This window comes from Bos indicus, chromosome 17, assembly GCF_029378745.1.
Source record: "Bos indicus isolate NIAB-ARS_2022 breed Sahiwal x Tharparkar chromosome 17, NIAB-ARS_B.indTharparkar_mat_pri_1.0, whole genome shotgun sequence".
Classification (NCBI taxonomy): domain Eukaryota; kingdom Metazoa; phylum Chordata; class Mammalia; order Artiodactyla; family Bovidae; genus Bos; species Bos indicus.
Window position 1 is genome coordinate 16892854 of NC_091776.1, and position 26924 is coordinate 16919777.

General features: G+C 40.3%; 2 protein-coding genes across 6 annotated transcripts in view; both read left to right on the forward strand.

Annotated features, from left to right (window-relative positions):
- The window catches only part of LOC109576742 (UPF3B regulator of nonsense mediated mRNA decay), a gene marked incomplete at its 5' end in the record, with an annotated part of 62242 nt that extends 37711 nt beyond the window's left edge, over positions 1–24531 (forward strand). Inside the window, 1 exon segment of the mRNA XM_070769080.1 lies at positions 1–24531. This exon segment is cut by the window's left edge and continues 36641 nt beyond it.
- RNF150 (ring finger protein 150) overlaps positions 1–26924 on the forward strand; it is a 281991-nt gene that overhangs the window by 115332 nt on the left and 139735 nt on the right. The window lies entirely within an intron of this gene.

Consider the following 26924-nt stretch of genomic DNA (forward strand, 5'->3'; position numbering starts at 1 on the left):
AGAGTAACTATCCTCCAATTAAAATAAATAATTTTTTTAAATAAGAAAAAAAAAGTCATGTCTAAGCCAATGTCCTTGAACAATACTTGTTAAAACAATTGGAATATGTCCATACAATCTAAACAGTGGGGTTAGGGAGGTGTGCTCTGCCCCATTCCATCACTCGGGGACCAAGGCTGATGGAAGCTCACCTTCCATGGCTCCCAAGGTTTCTCTGGGTGTCCACGCTCAGCCAGCAGTCGGGAAAAGAGAAGGAAGTGGAAGGTGGTTGTGGTCCAGGCAGGGAGGTGATTCATATGCCCCAGACCAGGACTTAATCCCATGGCTGTAGCTAATCGTGAGGGAGACAGGGAATTGGAGTTTGTGTGCCAAGGTGCAGAAGAAGCAAGTTGAGATGCTAGCTACCCAGCCTCTGTTGTAGAAGTGATGGGAGCCAGGTAGAAGAAGAAGAGCAGAACTGAGGCATCTTTAATGTATAACCGAGTATGTCTCTGTGTCCTTTGAACAATGTAAATATGTAACCTGTTCCAAAAATAAAAGACACTTTTCAGAAGAAGTAAAGTCATTGTCTATATAACATTTGGGGCCCTTATCCTCAATTATACACCATGTATTCCAGATGGTTTTGTCATTTATCATGGCTTACGCACATGCTCTAATTCCTTTTGAACCAGACTGGTTCCAGAATCAGGGGAGACCTCTCCATGACCTGGATTCCTCAATTTGGGGATTTTTTTTCCTTCCCTTGTCTCAGTTGTATGGCCCACCAATAAGGAATGATTGTGTGATTAGGTGATAAGAGAGGAGTTAGCCTTGTCTGTGTTGAACTAGGGGAACGCATCTAATCATGCCCCTAAAAGTCACTGTAAGGACTCCCCCCCACCTCAAATCTGGTCTGGAGAATGGCAGCCACAGCGCATCATAGCTCTACAGGTCCCATTTGAGACCCAGAGGTGTTCCCTCTCACTCCCCTGCTCAAATGCCTACGGGTCTTCACACTCCTTATGATTCCTTTTCCTTTTCTTGAGGATTGCGTGCTTTTTGTTTGTTTTTTGTTTGTGGTTGTGCCACATGGCATACAGGATCTTCCCCAACAAGGGATCAAACCTATGCCCGCTGCATTGGGAGCTCAGAGTCTGAACCACTAGACTGCCAGGGAAGTCCCATACTCTTTATCATTGTGAGACCTTGACTTCTTCGCCTAATGGATGAGGTTCTGATCTGTTTGCCGGTGTGTTTCCAGCTTTCCATCTTGCCAAGTCCTTTGAGTTTTCCCTATGACTGAAACCAGAGTTTCTCACACTGATATTCCATGGCAGATTTTTCTGGAAGGCATTATCAGCTGTGAGGCAGACAAAAAAGTAGTACATGAGCAAATACATTTGTGAAAGATTATATGCTGCATCCTATATCGCCTCTTGGGAGAATATATGTTCTGAAGATTCTGAGAAGCTCTGCAGCTTAGACTCTTGTTTAATTGTGTTCCTCCTAGGAACACATAAAATGTATCACATACCCCACCTAAATGTCCCTGGGCACTGATACACAGAACGTCAAGTTGGAAGCTGCTGCTTTTGACTTGTGTGGTCCAATGTGGTCAGCACGGATCACACGGGACTACTATGCACTTGACACATGTCTCATATTACATTTCTATGCAGCTGTGGGATTCCTTGTTAATTCTTCCATGAACATTCTATGCAGAGCAAATAATTTCTTCCAGGATACTCTCACTTTGTGGCTTTACTCCATGTGTCATAAATATTTGTCCATGTTTCTTAGTCATCAGCTATGTGTTTTCTTTCCTTGATGATTGGTATGTTCATGCTAAGGGGTTGCAGAGTCTAGTAAAGTGCCTGACACATAATGTTACGATCAGGTTTCTTTTGTCCCCTCTTTCTGTACATATTTTAAAGATTAAAAGACACTTAAGTTCTTTTATTTTGCTCTTAAAATTTTTAATGTGTATATGATTTGTAAAGCTAATAAGTATCCTGTTCTCAGAAGAAACTTAGAACATTTTAACTCCAGTCTTCTCCTGCCCCTATTCTTGTTTCTTTAGGTCCATTTTTTTTATATTGTTTTCAAATTCCATTCGGTAGTTCCATTGCTAGAGATGGATCTCAACTCCCACTCACATCTTGAGCATCTGGCACATCTTGTTTTTTGTTACAATAGAAGTCTAACTTTTCAGTTGCCTATGACCCATTGGCCATTCAGGTACCGCCACCTCCACCCTATCTAATTTTTGGTTCTGCAAATTTTCCTCATGGGCTTAAAATCCTAGCAGTGCTTTTCAAAGAATATCTGTTATGTTTTAGCAAGCATTTCTTAGGGTTTCATAAGAAATACATTTACCAGTTAACTATACATGGGCATAAACTGAGGTTTATTGCATGGAAAATGAGTAAATGGATGTATGGATAAAGTAGAAAAACTTTATGGCACAAAGAAATGGAGCAAACAAGTAAGGGAGACAGGAAAGCACAAAGGCGGTATGTTATCTTTTAGTTTGTCTAGAGAAATGCTGTCCACTTTGTAAGTTGCTAGCTCTGTGTGGCTGAAGCGACTTAGCAGTAGCAGCAGCAGCAGCTCTCTGTGGCTTGGAGCACTTGAAATGTGGATAGTGGTGGACACATGCTGAAGTTGTAAAATGCAGACTAGATTTTGAGGACTTAGTATTTAAACAGAAAGTAAAATATTCTAATAAAATTTTATATTAATAATCTATTAAAGTAATACTTGGGATATATTGAGTAAAACATATTAAATATCACCTCTGTTAATGTGGCTACATTTGGGTTCAATCCCTCAGTTGGGAAAATCCCCTGGAGAAGGGAAAGGCTACCCACTCCAGTATTCTGGCCTAGAGAATTCCATGGGGTTGCAAAGAATTGGACATGACTGAGCAACTTTCACTTTCCCCTTCACATTTAAATTTTATTTATACCTCCCCTGTTTCTCTTGACCAACACTAGAGTACATTATAGATACACAATAAATATGAATTGAACAAAAAAAACACTTTTTGTTCAGTTGCTAAGTCATGTCTGACTCTATGACCAGGGATTGCAGCATACCAGGCTTCCCTGTCCTTCACTATCTCCTGGAGCTTGCTCAAACTCATGTCTATTGAGTCAGTGATGCCATCCAACCATCTCATCCTGTGTTGTCCTCTTCTCAACCTGCCCTCAATTTTTCCCAGCATCAGAGTCTTTTCCAATGAGTTGGCTCTTTGCATCAGGTGGCCAAAGTATTGGAGCTTCAGCTTCAGTATCAACCCTTCCAATGGATATTCAGGGTTGATTTCCTTTGGGATTGACTGGGTCTGATCTCCTTGTTGTCCAAGGGACTCTCAAGAGTCTTCTCCAGCACCATAGTTCGAAAGCACCAATTCTTTGACACTCAGTCTTCTTTATGGTCCAACTCTCATATCTGTACATGACTACTGGAAAAACCATAGCTTTGACTATACAGACTTTTGTGTGCCAAGTGATGGCTCCACTTTTTAATCCACTGTCTAAGTTTGTCATAGCTTTTCTTCCAAGGAGCAAGTGTCTTTTAATTTCGTGGCTTCAGCCACCATCCACAGTGATTTTGGAGCTGTAAATGGAGCTGTAAAGATGAGTCCCACAATATCAGCAAACCACTTCCCATATTGGATTTACTGTGGATCAGATTCATCCATCGAAGGAAGTGCAAGAGGTGAGGATAGAATTCAGTTCCCTCCAGGTGGAACATTTAGATGGAAAGTAGTTGAGGAAAATGAATTTAGATAAATGCTTTTGACAATCGCCTGAGGAGAACAACACACCCCTATAATTTTCCACATTTTCATCACACTTTGTTTTGGTGATGTAGAAATATTTTGGCATAATATATCATGAAAAAGACTTAAGGAATCTCAAGAATGCAATCAGAACTTTCTCAACTTGATATTATTTTCTTCTCTGAAATTTTAGCCAATCTCTTCCCTGAATTAGCCTTCTGCTGGGATGTAGAAAAAATTATTTATTACATTCCAGAATTTTGAAGCTTGCTTGATTACTGTATAGCATTTTGCCTTTACCTTGAGAGATGAATTGTAACTGGCAAGTCAGTCAGACGAAAAGTTTACAAAGGCACCACCTCACTTCCATCTATATATAGCCATTAAGCCTTGTATTAGTGAAAACATTGAAAGCGGTAGTCACTCAGTTGTGTCCGACTCTTTGCGACCCCATGGACTATACAGTGCATGGAATTCTCCAGGCCAGATTACTGGAGTGGGTAGCCTTTCTCTTCTCCAAGGGATCTTCCCAATCCAGGAATCGAATGCAGGTCTCCCACATTACCGCTGTAACCAAGTCCATATGTTTTCTTTCTAAGGGGCAGGATAGAGTAGTAACGTTGTGAAAGAGGATCGTAAAATAAAATATTTGTCTAAAATATCTGAGGCTTCCAGAGAGCTGTTGTTCCACCAGCCTGCAGAATAAACCCCAGTGCCAAGGCATCCTGAGCCTGTTGTGTACCAGCTGACTGTCCCCAGAGATCATTTTTGCCCTTCTTTCTGGTCACCCTTATTCTCTGAAATGGACACCGATGTTTTAGGACATTTGCTGGGCCTCCAGTTGCTGTAAGTCAGTGCAGCTTCTGCCCCAGCATTCTGCTCAGATCAGGAATGCAGCGTGAGTTCCAGGGCAAACTCTCCTCTGTTTATGAGTTACAGGAGCAGTTCACAAGCTGTGTGACTCAGCTAGGTCTCATGCTTTCCTATTCAACTCCCACTGCCACAGAACTCTATCTCATTCACAGTTTCTCCGTGCGTGGAGTATGGGTATAGGGCGCCAGAGACCGGTGGCTTTTGGGCGTGTTACGGATAAACCTGATTCCCACGTGTTGGGCTTTTACCTGTAACGGTGAGACACATCTGTTACCCCAAGGGCCTATGTTGGGGAAACAGGCATATGGACCAAATGATTAAAGCGTTTGGAAGTGGAAAGCTCAGTTGTCTTTGAAGTGGAATTATCTGTAACTTTTATCAGATGTCTTCCCCGTGTTACCCGTATGTTTAGCATTCCAGTTTGCAGGCACGGAATTGCCCAGTCACCTCCATTGTTAGCTGAAGGGAAAAAAAATAGTCCCCAAAGTCATGGAGAGCCAGATTTCATGATTATGCACCTCTTCTGTTACCTCCTGACCCCTAAGATTTCTGATGCTACTCAGGGATGTTTCTCAGTGTGCAGCAACTGCCCCCCCCCCCCCGCCCCCCGCCACCAACAACAGAAAAAGAGGATGAGAAAATGTTTTATTTGCTCAATGCAGATTAACCACAGTGTTTTTTTATTTTCATGGGCAGTGTGAAGGGTCCAGTCTAGCCAGAACCTCCTCCTCAACCCTCCATGGATCTTACTCAGTAATCTAATCAAATGAAATGTCTCGGATCATGAAGAGCTTCTGAGAAAAAAAAAAAAAAAAGGCACAGCATGAAATGATACATCAAATGACTAATTGGTCAGCTGAGCTGAGTAGTTTGGAATTGGATGGTTGGCCACGGTTTATAGAGTTTGTCCTGTTCTCCTGTTTTGAAAGAATGGCGTAAAGATGCCCACAAACTTCTGGTCCTCTGGGCAGTAGAAAGAGGGATTGCAAACAGGACAGACGAACGGTATTTTTTTAGAGCCAGGGCTCTTGAGAAATTACCTCTGGGAAAACCTGAAAATCTCCATGAGCAGGCCCCCACTCCATAGGCACAGGGATTGGGCCACAGAGGTTAGGCTGAATCCCAGTCCATTTGCTCCTCAGCCTAAAGCCGTTGCCCAACATGTACTGCCTTTTGTAGTGGCTTTACCTTACAGCACAGAATTGTAACGCTTGTGCATATAAATTACCCATAAAACTCTTGCCTACCGGAGAGTTGAGGAGAGAGGGAGATGAAAAACTCGCTCTCAAAATTCCCACTAAACAAGAGTCAGCCAAAGTACCAGAGGCCGTGGACCAGTCACACAGTTAGAGAAACCTACAAAATATCTGTGTAAGAGAGTTTAAGGATTGTTCTTGCCATCGACCAATGAAACAAAATAAAACGAAAACAAGCCAACATGCCAACAAAAGTCTCCAGTCGCCAAGGAGCTGAGAAGAGACTGCTTTGTGGATGAGTCAGCTGAATGCTGGGACATCTAGAGAAGCAGTGATTTTCAGAAGGTTAAAGGAGGGGATACAACCAGGTGGTACAGTGTGTACATATTAGCATTTATATCATACTTCATGGGTGATTCAAGGAGTTTGCCAGGCTAATTTTGACTTAACAAGCTGTATTTAGAGCCTAACCATAAACTCCTAGTCAGTTTGTGTATTGAAAGCTTTCTTCTGTGTTATCTTGAGAGGGTCTATCAAAGGGCCAAGGAAATAACCTTGCTGTTGGGAACCTTCTATGCTTTAAATACCTGCTGTTCAGAAACCCATTTGAATTGGTTAATATTAAATGCATGTGAAAGAGACATTTGCTCTTAACCAGACTTGGAGATATGTTAAGGTTTTCATACGCATTTCCAGATGGAAGGTATTTAAATCTCACTTGAGTTCATAAACATATGTTGAGAAATTTGACGGGGCGGTGGGGAGGGGGCAGTGGGAGGGGGTGTGGCATGGACCCCGGGAGAGGTGATGATAATAATTATGAAAATTTTAAATTTAGTGCATATTTCTAATCCTGAGCACAGCTTACTTGAGAAATCACTTTAAAACCCTGTGTCTCATTCTGAGACATTTTTACAGTAAAATTCCCATTAGAATGAAAGCAATCTGATTGTCGATTTTCTTCATCTAATAAGAACTAAATATAGTCTTTCTAAGACTCCTACCAAGCATGACAGTGATATTTCAAAAAATCTCTTTTCATACGTAGAGAATAGAGCTGTAGATCAATTATATAGAACTAAAGAGGCACCAGCCACAAATACCTGAAATTATTTTCTTGATGATTATAAGGTATTTTACATTTGACATGAATCTTTTCATTCTAGACCATTGATTTTTATTTACATTCTGAATCCAAGTGTTTGCCTCTTTTGGTTAAACAAGATTAAAATGTTGATATGGTCTATACAAAATCAAAAATTATGTTTCAGGAAATCCTGAACTCATTTTATTTGCTCTATTAACATTTCTTGGGTAAAGTTCCTTATATATATATATATATATATATATATATTTATATTTCTTTGCTGTCAAGTTGCTTTCATTGGATGTTTTTTGATAACTCTACAGCTAAATAGGAAAAAAGCCTGGCAGTGTCGTATAACTGGGACAACCCGTAGGAAAAAGTCCTGTGCCATATTCAGTGAAGCTACTGCCTTTTCCATCTTTATTTCTTTGGGTCAAAAAATATGGGGTCAAAAAAAATAGATCAGTAGTTCTGGGGGCAATTTTATTTTCCCTTTTTTTTTTAAGTCTTTATTGAATTTGTTACTCTAATGCTTCTGTTTTATGTTTTGGGGTTTTTTTGGCCCCAAGGCATGTGAATCTGAGCTCTCCAAGCAGGAAGTCCCTATTTTCCCTTAAAAAAAAAAAAAATCATGTATGGATACAACTGTAGGATGCTGGGAAAGTGACTTGTGGCATCTTCTCTACCATCCTTGTTGTGATCACCTGGCAGGCAGTTGGCAGCTCTGAACCCTTTCTGGCCGCTCTTCTCATGCTGTCTGTCTCTGGAAGCCATGTGCCAAAACCAGGTAGGGAGGATTTGCATGGCAGAAGGCTTATTTCAGTGGCAAAGGCTTAGATGAAGTTAGATAAGGCCAGGGGTGTTGCCATGCCTGTTCATGTATAGAATGTTAACGTTCAGGGGGAGGCACAGGCTCCCAGGCTGGAGGGCTCCGAGTACCACAGTGAGACCTCTGAACTTTATTCAGCCGGTAGTGAAGAGACCCTGAGGTCTCACAAGCAGGGAGGAGATGGTTCAGGGTATTAAGACGCTGGATGATGTGGTCCTGGCGGTGAAGCAGAGAAGGGCTCTGGTGGACCTAGAGGAGTGTAACCGGATAGGAGAACACTGAGAGAGGCTTTGCAAAGGCCAGAGAGGCCCTTTCTGAACCCCTCTGGTGAGAGCTGACATGAAAAGGAAAGGGAGGGTTCAAGATGCAGAATATTAGGGCCTGGCAAGTTGGAAGGACAAGACTGACACTTAAGGAGAAAAGGCTGTGCTCAAGTTTACATGCGTCCGCCTTCACGCGGTGTCACCTTAAATGCATGCTTCTCATCTGCCCTGCCCTGCCCACCCCCCATCCTGTGTTGGCAGTTAGGAAATTATAATATCTGCATCCAACAAAACAGAATATTTTAGGAAATTATAGTATCTGCAACCCACAAAATGGTATGTTTTACATGTTTACGTTCTCTAAGAAGTATACAGTGTTTTATTATTGGCAGTGTGTTATGAAAGATTATTTATTTTTTAAGTGAAGTATAGTTGATTTATAATGCTGTGTTAGTTTCAGATGTATGTTATTCAGTTATATGTATATATAAATTCTTTTTCAGATTCTTTTCCATTGTAGGTTATTACAAGATATTGAATATAGTTCCCTGTACTATTCAGTAGGACCTTGCGGTTTATTTTATGTATAGTTGTGAATATATGTTAATCCCAAACTTCTAGTTTACCCCTCTCCCTCTTTCCTCTTTGGTAACCGTAAGTTTTCTGTCTGTGAGTCCATTTCACTTTTGTAAATAAGCTCGTTTGTACTGTTTTTAAGATTCCACCTGTAAGTGATATCATGTAATATTTGACTCCCTGTCTGACACGCTTCACTTAGTATGATAATCTGTAGGCCCATCCATGTTGCTGCAGATGGCATTATTTCATTCTTTTTATGGCTGAGTAATATTCCATTGTGTATATATACCACACCTCTGTCAAGGGACACTTAGGTTGCTTCCTAGTCCTGGCTATTATATATTTATTATTATATTGGAATTATTATTGGAGGTTTATAGAGGAGTAAAACAAAGAGTTAAAAATCTGCATGCATATGTTTATAGCAGCTTTACTCATAATAAAACTTGAAAGCGACCGTGGTGTCCTTCAGTCAGTGAGTGGGTACGTCAACTGTGGTACTTTCAGACAACGGAACGTTGTTCAGTGCTAACAAGAAACGAACCACCAAGCCAGGAAAAGGCATGGAGGAGCCATAAATGCATGTGACTAAGTGAGAGATGTCAGTCCCAAAAGGCTACAGACTGTATGATCCCAACTATATGACATTCTGGAAAAGGCAAAACAGTGGAGACAGTAGAAAGATCAGATGTTGCCATGGGTTTGTGGAGAGAGAGGGTTGAAGAGGCGAGCACAGAGGATTTTTAGTATCTGTATGATACTGTAATGGTCAATGCATGTCAATATCCAAGTGTCAAAACCCAGAGAATATGTAACACGAAGATGAATCCTGATATAGACAAAGGGCTTTGAGTGATATTTGATGTTTCAGTGTAAGTTCATTGATCAGTCGTACCAAGGTGCCACGGTGGTGAAGGGGTGCTGGTGGTGGAGACTGGAAGGCTTGGGAGACACTTGTGGGAACACCGTACTTGCTGCTCAGTTTGCTTTGAACTTAAAACCGTTCTGAAAAATAAATTCTATTTAATTGGGGGAAAAAAGTCTAAGATGACCCCAAATCTTAAGCCTATAACTAAAATAATAGCAATAAAAATGCTCCTCACAGGAGTAAAACTATTAGGAAAATAAGCTGATTTCTGAGAAAGGTGGTGGGGTCAGCAAACATTGTCAAAAGCCGGGCAAACAGCAGGTGTCAGGGAAGAAAACAAGCAGAAGGCAATGGACTGAAGGGATGAGAGCATCATCAGAAGATGGTTTTATAATGCGGAGATAAGAAGGTGTGGTTCCACCTTCTTTTCTTTTTTTTTAATGTTTTTTGTTTCTTTCTTTAGTTCACCAGAACATTTACACTATCAGAAGGTCTCACTTTTTAATATCCTTAAATTTTGGGGGGAAAAATAAACTTTGCTCCTGATTGGAAGGCCCATCGGGGTCTCTCTTATCCTGGTTGTTTGCTTCTATACATGTGTGATTGCCAGCTCGGTGGGTTGCCAGCAGCTGCCTCCATTCACTGGTAGCTCAGACTCTTCACAGTGAAAGAAAAAGAACCTAGAAACCCTGATGATGTTGTGATATAGTTCATACATTCTTAGAACTGTTTTAAACTGTTTTAGCATATTTCTAACAGCAAGAACTACTTTTTCTCTTAAAAGTTGATTTTTTTTTTTCCAATGGAAGCTTCCATTCCAGGGCTGCTTGGGGAGTAGTGCCTCAGTTAGACGTTGCCCTGAATTGTTTGCAGACAAAAACACCAGAAATTTATTAATATATGTCCCCACGCAATTCCCTTTAAATATAACAACATCTGTCTGTCTGTCACAAGCAGCTTTGATCTGATTTTTTTTTTTAAGTAGAGAAGTTAGAGCATATTTTACATATAAAAAGAATGTTACAACAGACACATATATGGGTACATATTTTCCATTTTTCGTGTGAATATTTGCATTTTGCCAGGATGGCACACACACATGCATAGACTCAAAATACTGCAGTATTGCAAAGTAAAAGGTGAGAAGAAATAAAGCCAATTTATTTATCTATGAAAGTGAAGGTGAAACAGTTAGTTGCTCAGTCGTGTCCGATTCTTTGTGACCCCATGGACTGTAGCCTTCCAGGCTTCTCTGTCCATGGGATTCTTTAGGCAAGATTACTGGAGTGGATTGCCATGCCCTTCTCCAGGGGATCTTCCAGACCTGGAAAATCTGGTTCTCCTACATTGCAGGCAGATTCTTTACCATCTGAGCTACCAGGGAAGCCCATATTTACCTGTGCGATGCCAACAATTGGTGGTGCTAGTGGTAAAGAGCCCATCTGCCAGTGCAGGAGACAAAAGAGACATGGGTTTGATCCCTGGGTCTGGAAGACCCCCTAGAGCAGGGCATGGCAACCCACTCCAGTATTCTTGCCTGGAGAATCCCATGGACAAAGGGGCCTGGCAGGCTACAGTCCATAGAGCTGCAAAGAGTTGGGCAGGACTGAAGTCACTTAAGCACAACCAACAATTACATTTCAGGTCAGGGAAATTGAATTTCTATGGCTTCATAGGAATTCAGTCAGCATCAGCAGCCCCACCCCACCCCTCCGGGCAGCCAAGGACAGGTGAGACTCTGAGCTTGTTTGCAGGTAGCTTCTGGGCACATCTCCAGGAGAAGCAGCCATCTCGGGAACTTTCCTAACTCTTTGTAGGGCTGCATGTTATGATTTGAATTTTGGCTTTTTGAAAGAAAAGATCCTTTATTTTGCAATAGCTCCCGTATGATTGGCAGTGATTAGTGACAAAGAAATTTCTTAAAAGGTAGCTGTAAGCTCTTTCAATAAAAGAGTGAGGTTAATGTGAGTGCAGCTACAACCTCAGAATATGAAGTCTTGGAGCTCAATTTAATATCAAGCATGTTCTTTGTTCTTCCGAACCACCAGGTTCCTTGCTTGATAAGCTTTCAAAATTCCTTCCACTCTAAGAAGACTTTTGCACATGTGAATCTGACTTTTGATTTTATACATTCTAATACAGAATTTATAATCATAGAGTGAACACATGAAATTAGAACAAGACTTGTTCTAATTTGTCATTAAGGATCTACTTTTGTGGTGATTTAAAAATTTGAGTTGAATACAGTGGAGACAAATAGAGAAAAAAGGAGAAGATAGTGAACATTCATTGAATGTCGTAGCACTGGGCCAAGTCCTTTTATAGAAATGATTCCATCTAATCCTCAGAGCTTGTGAACTTTGTAGTGTTACCCACACTCATGTCATACAGTGATGAAATAGCAGAGCTAAAAGGGAAATCAAATCTGTGTGACCTGGAAGCTTTTTTCTTGAGTTATTCAGACACGTTGCCTGGACAGGAAGGCATCTCAAATACTATATGACAGCATTTTTTTTTTTCTCAGAATGAGTAAGCAAATAAATCTGAAGTTCAAATGTCTGTGTTTCCAAGAGAAGAGTAGACCCCCATAGATGCAGAAACTTGAGTGGGTTGTGTGTGTGTGTTTGTTTTAGTCACTCAAGTTATGTCTGACTCTTTGAGACCCCATGGACTGCATCCCACCAGGCTCCTCTGTCCATGGGATTCTCCAAACAAGAATACTAGAGTATGTTGCCATTTCCTTCTCCAGGGGATCTTCCCAACCCAGGGATCGAACCCTGGTCTCCTGCATTACAGATAGATTCTTTACCGTCTGAGCCTCCAGGGAAGCCCAAGCAGAGTGAGGTTAGACCACTCAATTCAAATTGCCAGAGAAGAGAGTTTCTGATGAGCCTTCACCAATAACATCCTCCAGTTGGCCAGATGGCTCATGATGGCATGGTTTTATAGGAAAATCTCACATTATTTTCTTTTTTTTTTCAGTTAGTCTGAACGATGTATTATCAAAATGGCACCAAGTCCATGGCTTTCAAAATTACGATGGTAACAAAGCCCAAGTAAAATTGCTTGCTTGCTCTCTTGTAACTACTTATGTTTCAGCATTTCTATGCATTTTTTTTTTTAAAGCTGAAGGCTTTTCAGTGTTGGGGAAAGAAAAGTAACACAGATTTTTGTTTAGCACTCTAGTACTGGTGATTAGGAATGGCAGGAGGGCCTCTACATAAACATTTAATAATGCTCTGAGATATGTTATCCTGATGCGTATTATTTAAATAGCTTCAGTGCTGCTCTTCAGTTCAGTTCAGTCACTCAGTCGTGTCCGACTCTTTGCGACCCCATGAATCGCAGCACGCCAGGCCTCCCTGTCCATCACCAATTCCCGGAGTTCACTCAGACTCACGTCCATTGAGTCAGTGATGCCATCCAGCCATCTCATCCTCTGTTATCCCCTTTTCCTCCTGCCCCAATCCCTCCCAACATCAGAGTCTTTTCCAATGAGTAAACTCTTCGCATGAGGTGGCCAGAGTACTGGAGTTTCAGCTTTAGCATCATTCCTTCCAAAGAACACCCAGGGCTTATCTCCTTTAGAATGGACTGGTTGGATCTCCTTGCAGTCCAAGGGACTCTCAAGAGTCTTCTCCAACACCACAGTTCAAAAGCATCAATCCTTCAGTGCTCAGCTTTCTTCACAGTCCAACTCTCACATCCATACATGACCACAGGAAAAACCATAGCCTTGACTAGACAGACTAGACCCTAGCTATGGGGCTGATATTGGAAACCCTTGTTTAATATGGGTCTTCTTCAAACCATACCCTCCCTACCATACAAGGGAGGACAACACAGAGAAAACAGAGTTTTCTTTCCCCTCAGTGTCAGACAAGAGTTCCTGGATCCCAGAACTTCCTCTACCAGGACCCAGCAACTCTCTCCTAAGTCCGTCTTCTGGAGGGTGGCTTTTAGGTCATTATAAAGGTGGGAAGATAGAATATATTCTGTTAGCAATTCATTACCTTAATGTATGCTTCCCTGGTGGCTCAGTGGTAAAGAACCTGCCTACCAATGCAGGAGACGTGGGTTTGATCACTGGATTAGGAAGATTCCTGGAAAAGAAAATGGCAACCCACTTCAGTATTCTTGTCTGGGAGATCCCATGGACCGAAGAGTCCATGGGGTTGCAAAGAGTTGGACACAACTTAGCAACTCAACAATAACAACCTTACTGTATACCTTGTACATATTTACGCATGTGGTATGAGGTGTAAATATGTACTTCTTCCTGCAACAGTCAGCAGCCTGAGAAATACCACTTCTTTCACTGAAGTGCTTCAGAGATTTTTGTAAATAAAACTCAATGCAAAATAAATCAAAGCCTTTGGCACAGACTGACCTTAAGAATCAACCTGAGTAAATAAAAACTCCAGGACTGAAAACCCAAGGTTCTCCAGGTACAAACTCAAGACTCAGCCCAGTTCGTGAAAAATCCAGTTCTCTTTTTAAAACACAGGTATCTTAATATCCTCTTAGGCAATTACTACTTTTGAGATTATATTAGGAGAAATTGCCACGATCTTTACATTTCATAATAGAGACAGATTTTACCTCAGTTATTTGTTTTAGACAGCCTAAACATTTTCATGCCAGGATTCAAGACACTTTCTTGGACATTAGCATGATGGCTCATTGTCATGCTCTTAGATCACTAAAAATCTGTCTGTCCATTGAGTTCAACCATTTGTTTAAGGACAATTCCAAATGACAAGCTTCTTGGGAAGCAAACACATCCAGTATCATTATTACTCAAAGAACCTAGCAGGCTCCCTTCCTTGGTTTCATTCGATGCAATGTAACGAGCGTCTGTTGAACACTTAGGAGTAGAGCAACAGGCAGAGATCTAGAGAGACATTCACCTGAGCAGAGATTTCCCCCTTGAAAATGCTCGCAGTCTGGAAGGGCAAGCACCAATGAAGCAATTCATAATCAAAGCCAGATCTGAGAATGAAAAAAGAAGAATCAAAATGTAGGGAGAGACTAAATGTCTGTCAGAATTAACATTTCCTTTCTCTTTGTCTAAAAATAATTTCATGGAGGAGGTGCAGTTTGAACTAGATAAGCATTGAAAAATAAATAGGTTTATAATTGGGAGAAAATAATAATAATAGGTAGCATTTACTGAGCCCTTACTAGTTGCCAGGCACTGTTCCTTTGTGGATTATATGTATCATTTAGTCCTCCCAGCACAAACAGCCCTATGGGGTAGGTAAGTGTATTCACTCCATCCCTGAGTTGAAGATCAAAATAATAAAACAATGTATAAACACTCTAACCAGTTTGTTCACGGGAGATACATGAAATAACTCACCCAGAGTCACACAGCCAGTAAGGTGGAGAATATGATGCAATCAGTCTGCCTGTAGGACTTGTGTGGTAAACCACATACTGTAGAGAGAAAGGTATCCCACACATAATACAAGGAAGGTGTGCCAGACATGGAGCAGCCTGAAAGGTTGGAGTGAAATCACTGCATAAAATGTAAGAATATGTTTAGTTTTGAAAGGGGTTGTTAAACATTTTTCCAAAGTGAATGGATCAATTTGTATGACACCAGCCATGTAAAAGAGTCCTGGTTGTTCCACATCTTTGAAAACATTTGGCATTATCACATTTTTTTCCCTTTTGTAAATTTTGGCCATTTTGTTGGATATGGAGTGGTATCCTATTGTGATTTTAATGTCTCTCTAATTAACTATAATTCTCTCAAATGGGTGTATAGATAGTGTAAAACAATTAAGATCTGAAGCAGATCATGCATACATATACGTATGTGTGTGTGTGTCTGTAAATTGACAAACTGATGTTAAATTTATATAAAAATCCAAAGGGATTAGACATACCCAAAGCAGTATTAAAGAAGAGCAAAGTACGGAAACTTATACTAGTAAATATAAAGACTTATAATAAAGCGCAGTAAACAAGACAGTGTGATACTGGTTCCAGGATAGACAGGTTGGACAACAGCCTAGCAGAGGCAAGTGCAGAATCAGACCAGAGTATTTAGGATCACTTAATCTGAGCAGTTTCCGTTGCAACATAGAGGAAAGAGGATGGTCTTTTTTTTTTTTTTTTTTTTTTTTTGAGGATGGTCTTTTAAATAAACGATTCCGAGTCAGTTAAAACTGTGTAGAAGAAAAAGTTCTTTGAACCCTACTTCATGACATAAAAAATTAAGATAGATCACAAGTCAATAAAACAATTTCCTCTTTTTAGAAGAAACATGGGTGAATATCTTTATAATTTTGGGTTGAACAAAGATTTCTTAGATAGGAAATAAAAAGCACCAACCATAAAAAGATGGATTAATTGGACATTATTAAGAATATATATTCATCAATGCCAAAGAATGCTCAAACTACTGCACAATTGCATTCATGTCACACGCTAGTACAATAATGCTCAAAATTCTCCAAGCCAGGCTTCAGCAGTACATGAACCGTGAAATTCCAGATGTTCAAGCTGGTTTTAGAAAAAGGCAGAGGAGCCAGAGATCAAATTGCCAACATGCACTGGATCATGGAAAAAGCAAGAGAGTTCCAGAAAAACATCTATTTCTGCTTTATTGACTATGGCAAAGCCTTTGACTGTGTAGATCACAATAAACTGTGGAAAATTCTGAGAGATGGGAATACCAGACCACCTGACCTGCCTCTTGAGAAACCTCTATGCAGGTCAGGAAGCAACAGTTAGAACTGGACATGGAACAACAGACTGGTTCCAAATAGGAAAAGGAGTATGTCAAGGCTGTATATTGTCACCCTGCTTATTTAACTTTTATGCAGAGTACATCATGAGAAACACTGGGCTGGAAGAAGCACTAGCTGGAATCAAGCTTTCCAGGAGAAATATCAATCACCTCAGATATGCAGATGACACCACCCTTATGGCAGAAAGTGAAGAGGAGCTAAAGAGCTTCTTGATGAAAGTGAAAGAGGAGAGTGAAAAGGTTGGCCTAAAGCTCAACATTCAGAAAACTAAGATCATGGCATCTGGTCCCATTACTTCATGGGAAATAGATGGGGAAACAGTGGAAACAGTGTCAGACGTTATTTTGGGGGGCTCCAAAATCACGGCAGATGGTGACTGCAGCCATGAAATTAAAAGACACTTACTCCTTGGAAGGAAAGTTATGACCAACCTAGACAGCATATTCAAAAGCAGAGACATTACTTTGCCAACAAAGGTCCGTCTAGTCAAGGCTATGGTTTTTCCAGTGGTCATGTATGGATGTGAGAGTTGGACTGTGAAGAAGGCTGAGCACTGAAGAATTGATGCTTTTGAACTGTGGTGTTGGAGAAGACTCTTGAGAGTCCCTTGGACTGTAAGGAGGTCCAACCAGTCCATCCTAAAGGAGATCAGTCCTGGGTGTTCATTGCAAGGTCTGATGTTGAAGCTGAAACTCCAATACTTGGCCTACTTCATGCGAAGTGTTGACTCACTGGAAAAGACCCTGATGCTGGGAGGGATTGAGAGGCAATAGGAGAAGGGGACGACAGAGGATGAGATGGCTGGATGGCATCACTGACTCGATGGACTCTGGGAGTTGGTGATGGACAGGGAGGCCTGCCATGCTGCGATTCATGGGGTCACAAAGAGTCGGACACGACTGAGTGACTGAACTGAACTGAACTGAACTGAAGGGAATAAAAAGACAACCACACAGTAGAAGATATTTGCATTACATGTATATAATAAAAAAGACTTATAGTTAGAGGTAAAAAAAAAGCTCATACCAATCAGTAAGGAAAAGACAGCCAACCTAATTAAAAATTGGCAAATGGTTTAGACACTTTACGAAGGAGGATAACAAATATCAAAAAAATTGAAATGATGCTAATAGAGTTTTCAAGCAAACACTGAAATTCAGTTCTTTAATTATGTACTAAAATCAAAGGATCTGAATCACCAAGGCACATAGCTACAGAGAGAGTATATTTATCTTTAATAGGAGTACCTGCTTAGTAGGTAGCAACCTCTGAGTGCATCTGGAACCTGGCCGTGATCGCTGAGTACTGCTGGAATTTGTGTTAAGGACTGGAGCTACACGTCTCTCTATTCTTATTCATGGGCTTCCTTACTCTTGGGTTTTTACTTCACAGAGGACCTTCATTCACTTCCCTTGGGCAAGTGAAAATATACTTGTGCTCTCAAAACTTGAAGAAGCCCTCTTGTGAAGATGCTTACTGTTTGGAGGTGGGAATGGAAATGGTGATTGTATATCTCGCTGGAATTAGTCAGATGTGCTCAAGCATGTGGGCATGCACGCACGCACACACCCACCACAAAAATCCTGAAGGCTGTGCAACGGAAATATACAGAATCAGAACATCAAGCATTCCAATTCCCAAGATGAAGATGTAGTCATTTTGGTCCACATCTACAAAGATGTCTATTAATAAAAGAAGAGCTATAATTGATACAGTACCCTGGTCCACAAGTTAAATGACATAAAGCTAGGACTTTGATGATGGGAATTTGTTACCCCCGACTCTTCCCAAATTAATCATTGTATACCTAATATCAACACAAAGCACGGCTTTGTGTTAAGAAATGGGGATAAATAGGTAATAGACTGCTGTTTTCCCTTTAATAACTGAAGGAATTTCCAGTCTTTAACTGGCTTTCTTGGAAGCAAAGTGATATATTAGAAGGAAGATGGGGTTTGGAATTAGCCAAACCTAATTTTGTACCAAACCTACTAAAACCTATGAAGCCAGCCCTCTGGCAGCTAAATGAAAAGGTCGTCCTCACACCCTCACCTGAATTTCAGCTCACATCATTCTTTCTAAGTCCCAAAAGGAAATAGAGGTTTATAAACAAAGTCCACCTCTATTCATCCTGTTACACCAAGTAACTCGATCAACTTTTGAATCTACTTTTGGTTAAAGAAAATCTTTCAATCTTTATGTTGGTGAAATATTGGGGAATTCTAATTCAACATCCAATTTCACTTTTAACAAGAGGAAAATTTAAATACACAAAGAACAAATCAGACTGCCTTTCAAGTACCCAAGAAGATTAGGAGCACTCAGGGTACCCCAGATCAACCAAAACATAAGAAAAGTATGATTGTAGATCTTGCAAAAGTCTTAAAAGTTAACGTGTGCTGTCCACTCACTGTGTGTTAGAGAGGAAGAAGATGTGTTTTAGAGACATCTACTCCTAGGCCAAAATCATGTGTTTAACAAGGGCAGAGGCAAGACTTGAACCTAAAGTCCCCCAGATCTCTGCTGGTAGCCTTTCACTTTCCAGAAGGAGGGTTTTCGGAGAGCCTGTCATTGCCACTACCGCACTCCCACGTGTAGGTCAGCTTAATGTTCAGAACATCTCTGTTACGTTGAACCAAGGATGGGCCCCAGCTGCCTTTCAGCTCTTCTGTATTTTGGGTCTATGGATATTAATTGGTGGGCTATTTGGGAGACAGACTATAAAAGAGGAAGTGGGGTGGATTAGTGCGTCAATTCCTTTCCAGCCTTTGGAAATGAAAATGTATATTATATTGAGAGTCAAAAAGTAATATACTGATTGACAAAATTGGAAACCTTGGAATGCCTATTAAGAGCTAGCCTTGTGCACAGAACTCTTGGTTTCCACTGAGAACTAACTTTCTCGGAATCTGCAGTTTTCTTACACATGTCTATATTTTAGACTAGATGTATTCTCAGTGCAATATAAACTCAAGTATATATGCACTTGCTTTAGGAAGAAATAACTAAATCCGGTTGGTTCCTCCAGGCTTTACACTTTGAAGAGTCATTCTGAAACTTACACATACAGATATAAGAACTGGAAAAAAAAAAAAAAAGATTTGTTAACCTCAAAAGTATTTATTGATATTTAGAAAAGACTACTGGGTGTGAAGGCACGTCACAGCTGGGAATCCAGAGCTTGCTCTTTATCAGTGTACCTTCCTGTCCCTGGAAAGCTGATAAGGATTTCAGTAGAGCCAAAGCCTCAAATTTCCACGTGTCAACTGAAACAAACAAGCACCTATGCGTCATCAACCGTGTCCAGGTCAATCAAGTTGTATTGAGAGGATTAAATATAAAGAAACTTGACACTTGTCTCTGGTTTTAGCTGTGTTCCCTTCTGTAGTTCCTGGTTGTCAGACATCGCTTTACCAAGGATCTTCTTGGTCAGTTCTTCCTGCTACCACACAGAAGGCAGGGTTTCGTTTATAGCAAACTATAGAACTGGTGGCTAAACTGGCACACAGAAACTAAAGCAAAATATACAAAGAATGGAGAAATGTACGTATGTCTCATTTCTCTTTATTCTTCTTTCTAGTTCTTAAAATTAGAAGTATAAATTATAGCAAATTCCAAGGTTAAAGTGCTATTTTTAAGAATTCTAGTGAGATGAATGAGAGTGGCATCAAAGCTTATATACTACCATATGTAAAATAGATAGCTAATGGAAATTTGCTGTATGACTCAAGGAACTCAAACTGAGGCTCTGTAACAATCTAAATGGAGTGGGAAAGGATGGGAAGTGGGAAGAAGGTTCAAGAGGGAGGGGACATATGTACATCTATGGCTAATTCATGTTGGTATAAGGCAGAAATCAAACCAATATTGTAAAGCAATTATCCTTCGATTAAAAAATCTTAAAAAAAAAGAATTCTATCCACTCAAAATATTTAAGATGTAACTAAAATGAAATGAGTCCTTCTATCATAGTGCATGATGTACTCAAGTTGCAAATGGGTTGTGATCCCACAATTAATGTATATTATTTGGTTCACACTCATTTTGGTGTAGCTACTTTTCTCATACACTCACCTGCAATACAGGGTAAATTTTCCAGTAAAAATATTTTGCACAGTGCTTAGGCTCACATACCATTTTACTTATTATTTTAAAACTTTTTTATCTTTCGGCCACACCACTCAGCATGTGGAAATTTAGTTCCAGGGATTGGACCCCACGCCCCTGCAATGGAAGTTTGGAGTTTCAACCACTGGCCCACCAGGGAAGTCCCTCTCATACCATGTTAAAGAAGCCTACTGATCCTAGAATTCCAGATTCTGAAAAAATGTTAATACTTCCTCTCTTAGTAGGCGTGGTTGCAGTGTTGGTCAGACCTGGTTCTCTCCTCTGTCTCTGGGTGCTTCTTTCCTGACTCTTTGGCATGCTTCTTCTCCTTTCCTCGGCACTAAATGTGGAATTCTCAATGCTTGACCCTTAGGCTGCCTGCTGTTTTCTCTTTATACTATCTGCCAGTTCAGCCTCATCCACAGCCATGCTTCAGGTACCATGTCCATTTTGACAGCTTCTGAATTTTTATCTTCCCTCCTGAACTTCTCCAAGATCTAGCCACAGTTTCTCCATTTGGAATTCTCAAAGTCACCTCAGATTAAACACATCCAAAAACATGCCTTCTCTCTCAGATTTGGGTTTCTTCCATGTCTCCCCAGCTCAAAGAATGGCTAGCTCTCCCATTTGTCCAGGTGTTGCTGCTGCTACTGCTAAGACGCGTCAGTCGTGTCCGACTCTGTGCGACCCCATAGATGGCAGCCCACCAGGCTCCTCTGTCCATGGGATTTTCCAGGCAAGAGTACTGGAGTGAGGTGCCATTGCCTTCTCTGATCTGTCCCATCTGTCCAGGTGTGGAGATCAGAAATCTCAGGGTCATTCTTAGCACTAACCCTCCCTCAACATTCATGTCTCTACACGATCTGTCGGGTTTTGCCTCCTAATTCATCCATTTCTCTCCATTACTCTTTGAACATTCTGTGTTCTTTGTTTCCACAGGGCCTTTGCTTGTACTGTTAGAACAGAGTCCCCTCACTTGAGCATTTATTTTTTTAAAGAAGGGAGTCATCTGCAGTAGTTGCTTATCTGTGGACTCATTTAGGCCTGGAGGAAAGAAGCATAGAGGGTAGAATTTTGAAGCTCTTCTGTAAAATACAAGGTAGAGAGCAATTTCTTATGACAACCAGGATTAATGGTTCTATTACAAAGGCAAGCGCTTTTGAAGTCCATAAGTCTCAAGACAGCTTCTTAAAAAAAAACAATCCAACAAGGACAACTGTGTAGTTACAAAATACAAAAAAAAAGGGTGAGTAAAAGACATAGAATTGATGACACAAGAGTCATTAATAAGAACCCTGTCTCCGTAATTCTTGGGTCTGTAACCTCTTACCTCATGAGTATTCTCACAAACAACTGTCTTTTAGAAAATTTTCAGACATGATGCTATTAGCCATATCTGTACAAAGTCCTGTAGAAAATTATAGTCTTGACTTTAAAGTCCAAGGAGGTTATAATTTCATGCCTCCTCATTTTTCTTCTCCCACCTGTTCTGAAAAATTTCCAACTCATTATCCAGAGTTCAGCTTTAATGTCAGGCCTCCAGAAAGCATGTCCTGACTCCTACCCTTATGGCAGGCTCCTTTGTAGAACATTCCCGGAGAATCTCATTCCCTTTCTTCTTGAAGGTCATCTCAGTTTGTAACTGAACATGTATGGTTGGAGATTTTTACAAATTCTTATCTGTCTCTTCAACTAAACTTTAAACTCATGAAAATACAGAACACATGTGTTTTTGTGTTCCCCATCACTACAGCCCCAGATCTCAGTGTTTTGTTTTGTTTTGTTGTTTGTGTGTGCTCAGTCACGTCCGACTCTTTTTGACCCCGTGGACTGTAGGACCCCATGGATCCAGACCACCAGGTTCCTCTGTCCATGGGACTCTCCAGGCTAGAATACTAAAGTGGGTTGCCATTCCCTTCTCCAGTGATCTTCCTGGCCCAGGGGTCGAACTCACATCTCTGTGTCTTCTGTATTGGCAAGCAAGTACTTTACCAGTAGCACTACCTGATCTCCGTGTGACATCTTGTAAATGCTCAGAGATGTTCGTTGAATGCTATGGAAGGGATGGGTTGAAAACTACCAAACTACTGTAGGTATAACATGTCTTTGAGAAACTGAATTCAGAATTCTAATTTGTTTCTGGTACACAACCCCATTCCTTCCTCTTACTCAAAGACCTGCCCTTTTACCCCTGATCTTGATGGGCTTTCCCTATCTGCAGACTATTCTGGGATTTAACCAGTGAGTGGTGTTCTAATGGCATAAATCAAGAGCTCGGGAGCTTCCCAGGTGGCTCAGTGGTTGAGAATCCACCCGCCACTGCAGGAGACACGGGTTCGATCCCTGGGTTGGGAAGATCCCCTGGAAAAGGAAATGACTACCCACTCCAGTATTCTTACCTGGAGAATCCCATGGACAGAGGAGCCCGATGGGCTGTAGTTCATGAGATCACAGAAGAGCTGGGCACAACTTAGCAGCGACTTAAAATGTATACAAATCAAAGGCCCACTCAGACCTGGGCTGGAAAAGAAGAAAGGTGAGAATGAGAGAAGACCTGTAAGGGGAACTAAATGGAAAGAGAGTGCTGGGCACAAGTGGGCCAGGTGTCCTTAGCTGTGGAGGCTGCGTGATGGCACAGAAGGCCTTGTGGGGCTGCTTCCTGTCCTCCTGCAGTGGTCGACCTGCCCCTTTACTTCCATCCCCTGTGGAACTGAGAGCACACTCCTTGAAGAGCTTAAACATCACAACTGGGCAAAACCTTGGAGATGATGAAAGCTGACTTCCTCATTGAGGAAACGCTGGCTGGATGGGGAAGGAGAATGGCCCAAGGTGGCAGAGCTGAAATTAGACCAAGAACTCAGGTCTGTCTGCCCTCCCTCTGCAGCTTTTCACTCTGCACTACCTCTGGCTTGGTTCTGAGCTGCTAGCCCTGTTCAGATCTTAGTTATGTCACTTGGCGCATGCATTAGTCCTCCTTCAAAGGTTTAGCAATTTGTCAGTGGGATTAAGCTAAGCCATATTATTTTCAACGCAAGTCGAGGGAGGAGAGGCATTCTCTGAGCTGAGAAACATATTGAGTAACTCGCAGGGGAAGCATTTCCCTAAGACAAAAATAGTGGGTGTTTATGTAAGCACAGCATCTTGACCCAAGCTCTTTATCATTCAGTGTGGCATAGTTGAAGATAGTGAGGAGAGGAAGGAGCTCGGGGAAGGAGGTGGATTAAGGGCTGACATCATAGATCTGTTCTTAGAATGAGAGGCTGTTGATAGAACTAAGATAGGAATCAGATAACCTGTCCTGGTATGAGCTTAATGAAACAATAAAGGCTGTGTTGTGCAGGCAGCTTTTACAGTACAAAAGTTCAAGAAACCCTCTGATGAAAAGCATTACTAATTCTTAGAACTGTAACTCTTCAATTACTGCAGCTTTGACTAATAATCTTTGCTTTGTGTAATAATCTGTAATAAAATCATTTGCTCTCTCTAAGTAGACCTGAGATGATCCTCCAACTGAAGTAGGAACTTATACCATGAAATGATCTCGGGTGATATGGGCATCAATAGCATAGAAACATACACACACTTATATATTAACCACATCAAACCCATAATTTCACAAATGTTATTCATCTGTATGAAAGCAAAAGCTCAAGTGAGTGAGTTTAAATAAAAACGAAGTGTGTTGTATTGTAAAGAGCTTAAAAATTTTTTTCCAATAACAAATATGTGTAAATCATTGAACAAAATTTAAATAGATTTCAATTACTGATACTATCTTTAGAATTTTGGACCATGCCTGTAAAAAAGAAAACCCTGATTTTTCAAGAAAGTCTTTTCCAATAAAAAAAAAAGAATACTCTAATTCCAGTAACCCTCCTTCACTAAATATATTTACTCTTTTGCATACATTTAATACAAAAATGTATTGAGTTAGTTTGGATATTGTTTTAAACCAAAAGTAGGAAAAGAAGGTCTATAAAGAACAGAAGACAAACTGATGGAAAATTATAAAAAGAAAAGTAAAAAAAAAAAAATTAAATTTGGTTTTACTTTTAATCCTCATTAGAGATTATATAAACTACTTCCATCTTTTACAGTTAAGAGTAGGAAACACAAATCTCTATTAAATAATCATTGAAACTGAAAAAACAGGAGAGAAGGGAGTAGAAAAGACAAATGAAGAGGAAGTATTACAAGAATGAGCAAGAATTGGAGAAACGGAAAAAAGAGAGAAGCTGGTGAAAAAGGGAAGAGTCAGTAAAGCAGTATCTATAGAGAAGAGGCAGAATATACTCCCAGAGTTATGCTTTTATGGAATAACACAGAATTCAATTCATTTTGAAGGATTTTCAATTGGCTTTTAAAGGTAGGTTACATTTTATGACTATAGGCAATGTGGAAATATGAGCTCTTGAAAATTCTCCATAAACTTGATCAAATGTAGATAGAGGAAATTTTCTAGCTCTATATCTTAAGTCTGTGCATTTCCAACATTTTCCAACATAGTTATTCAATTATAAGCAAAGTCAGACTAATTTTTCTAATTCCTTTTTTGTGTTGCAAAAGGCCACAGATAAATTAGTACTGAATGAGTCACTCTGGTAGTTATTATGACATAAGATTTGAAAAACTCAACTGAGAAGTTTCCATATTGTTATAGTTATTTATAGTCAGTGCCATTTGTAATTGTAGCTAGTTAAAATGACTTTTGAATAAGGATGACTATCTTGAGAGTTTAACATTTATGAAGCCTCCCAAACAAAATTGAATTAAAATATAACGTTTTAGACAACATCTCATTAGGGCTGTGGGGAAGCCAATTTTTAACAATCCTAGTACCTTTGTCTTGACCTACGTGTGTGGTGAGAACAAAGTCAAAAATTTTAAATCCACATAGGCAGTTGTATCTGTCTTGAAGTTGATATCATTTGAACATCCTTTGATTTGTGCATAAAAATTTAATTTCATTTACTTTTAATACTTTGACAGTTATTAGTCTAATAGCTGCCTGGCAATTTGATGTTGCTCAAAATTGAATATATTTGTTGATAAACCAATATATTAATATCTTGCATACTTACAGTTTGTAATAAGGATTCAAGAGGTAAACATATGTCATCCAGAGCTGTAAAGATTTTCCAGGATTAAGAAATTAAGAACTATAACCAGGATTCTTCCTTATGTATACTGACTTGAGAAATCAAGAATGTGTTTAAATAGCTTATCATTCTTATTTTTGAACTACTTAAGTGAGTAAAATTTGGCATACCTTCAGGACTATCTACTAGAAGAGATATGGAGGCAGAATTTCTCTATATTGATTTCCTTTAAGAGGCTTACTTGCCTTCCAGGACTGATTTTCGAGTCCATTTCAGGTTCTCATCTGATAGAGCTCTTCCTTCAGCTTTGCTTGGGATGAATACAGTGGACATGTGTTCTGTTCAGAGTTAAGTATGAGTTCAATAGTCTTGAAATTGTTACCCACAATTCTGAGTTGAATTTTCTCTTGAAACCACATGCTTCAGTGTTTGTCACAAACAACGCTATTCCCCTAACTTTACTGTCAGCAAAAAAGTTATCTATGTCCTCACTAGGAGGATATCCATTCCTAGGTGTTGCTGTGTCATGTATACCCTTGATAATAAGAATTTAAACCTTAAACTGAAAAAAAAGTATCAGCATTTCAGTTAGACTTTCCAATATTACTGTTTCACTGTGATGTATGTTTCAACCACAGGAGTATTTCTGGATCTTTCTCTTTCCAGAATTTGAATCAACACATCAACAGAGTCAATTCCTTATTGATAGCTGAGCCATGTGAGTTTCAGTCAATACCACCTTTATCACTTTAATAACAATAAGAATCGTCAGAGTTTTTGCCTGCTTTTGCAATAGAATGCCCTCTTTACTGCCCTTTTTTTGAAAAGTCAGAGTTCTTCTTTTTTCAATTTTTTAAAAAAGCTCAAATTGCCTACATTTTTAGATATCTGAGGCTTTCTAGACTTGTTTAGTTTATTTTTTAATTTAATTTATTTTTGCCCACACCACATGGCACGTGGTACCTTAGTTCCCCTACCAGGGATCGAACCCATGCCCCCTGCATTGGGAGCAGGGAGTCTTAACCAGTGGATCACTAGGAAAGTCCCTCGAAGTGTCAGGGTTTCAGAAAAGGTGGATTCTCGGAGTAGTTAATTCCCAGAGTAGAATCTGCACCACCTTCCGTACCTTTAAGGAGGCCCATAATACTCAGGGTGGGTGTGAGGGGCACTGGATGGGGGTAGGTAGATTCTGTGTCTGCAGCTGCTACAGCTTCAGCCAGCTTCATAAGGCTTTGCCATCTCCAGTAGATCTGTCTTAACTGATGGGGAACTCTGGGGTTACGGGCTGCTATTTATCTCTCACAAATATGAAACTGCACTATTTTTAGAAGCGAACTTGACTCTTGGCAGCAGCATATTTTTGCTGTGTGTCACACATCTTGGAACCCGCAGGTTGGAAGGAACTTAGAGATTCTTGAGACAAATCTTGTAGAGGCTAATAGTTCGAGGTCACAGACAGGAGGGCCATCCAGAAACCAGGACTCTGGGCTGTT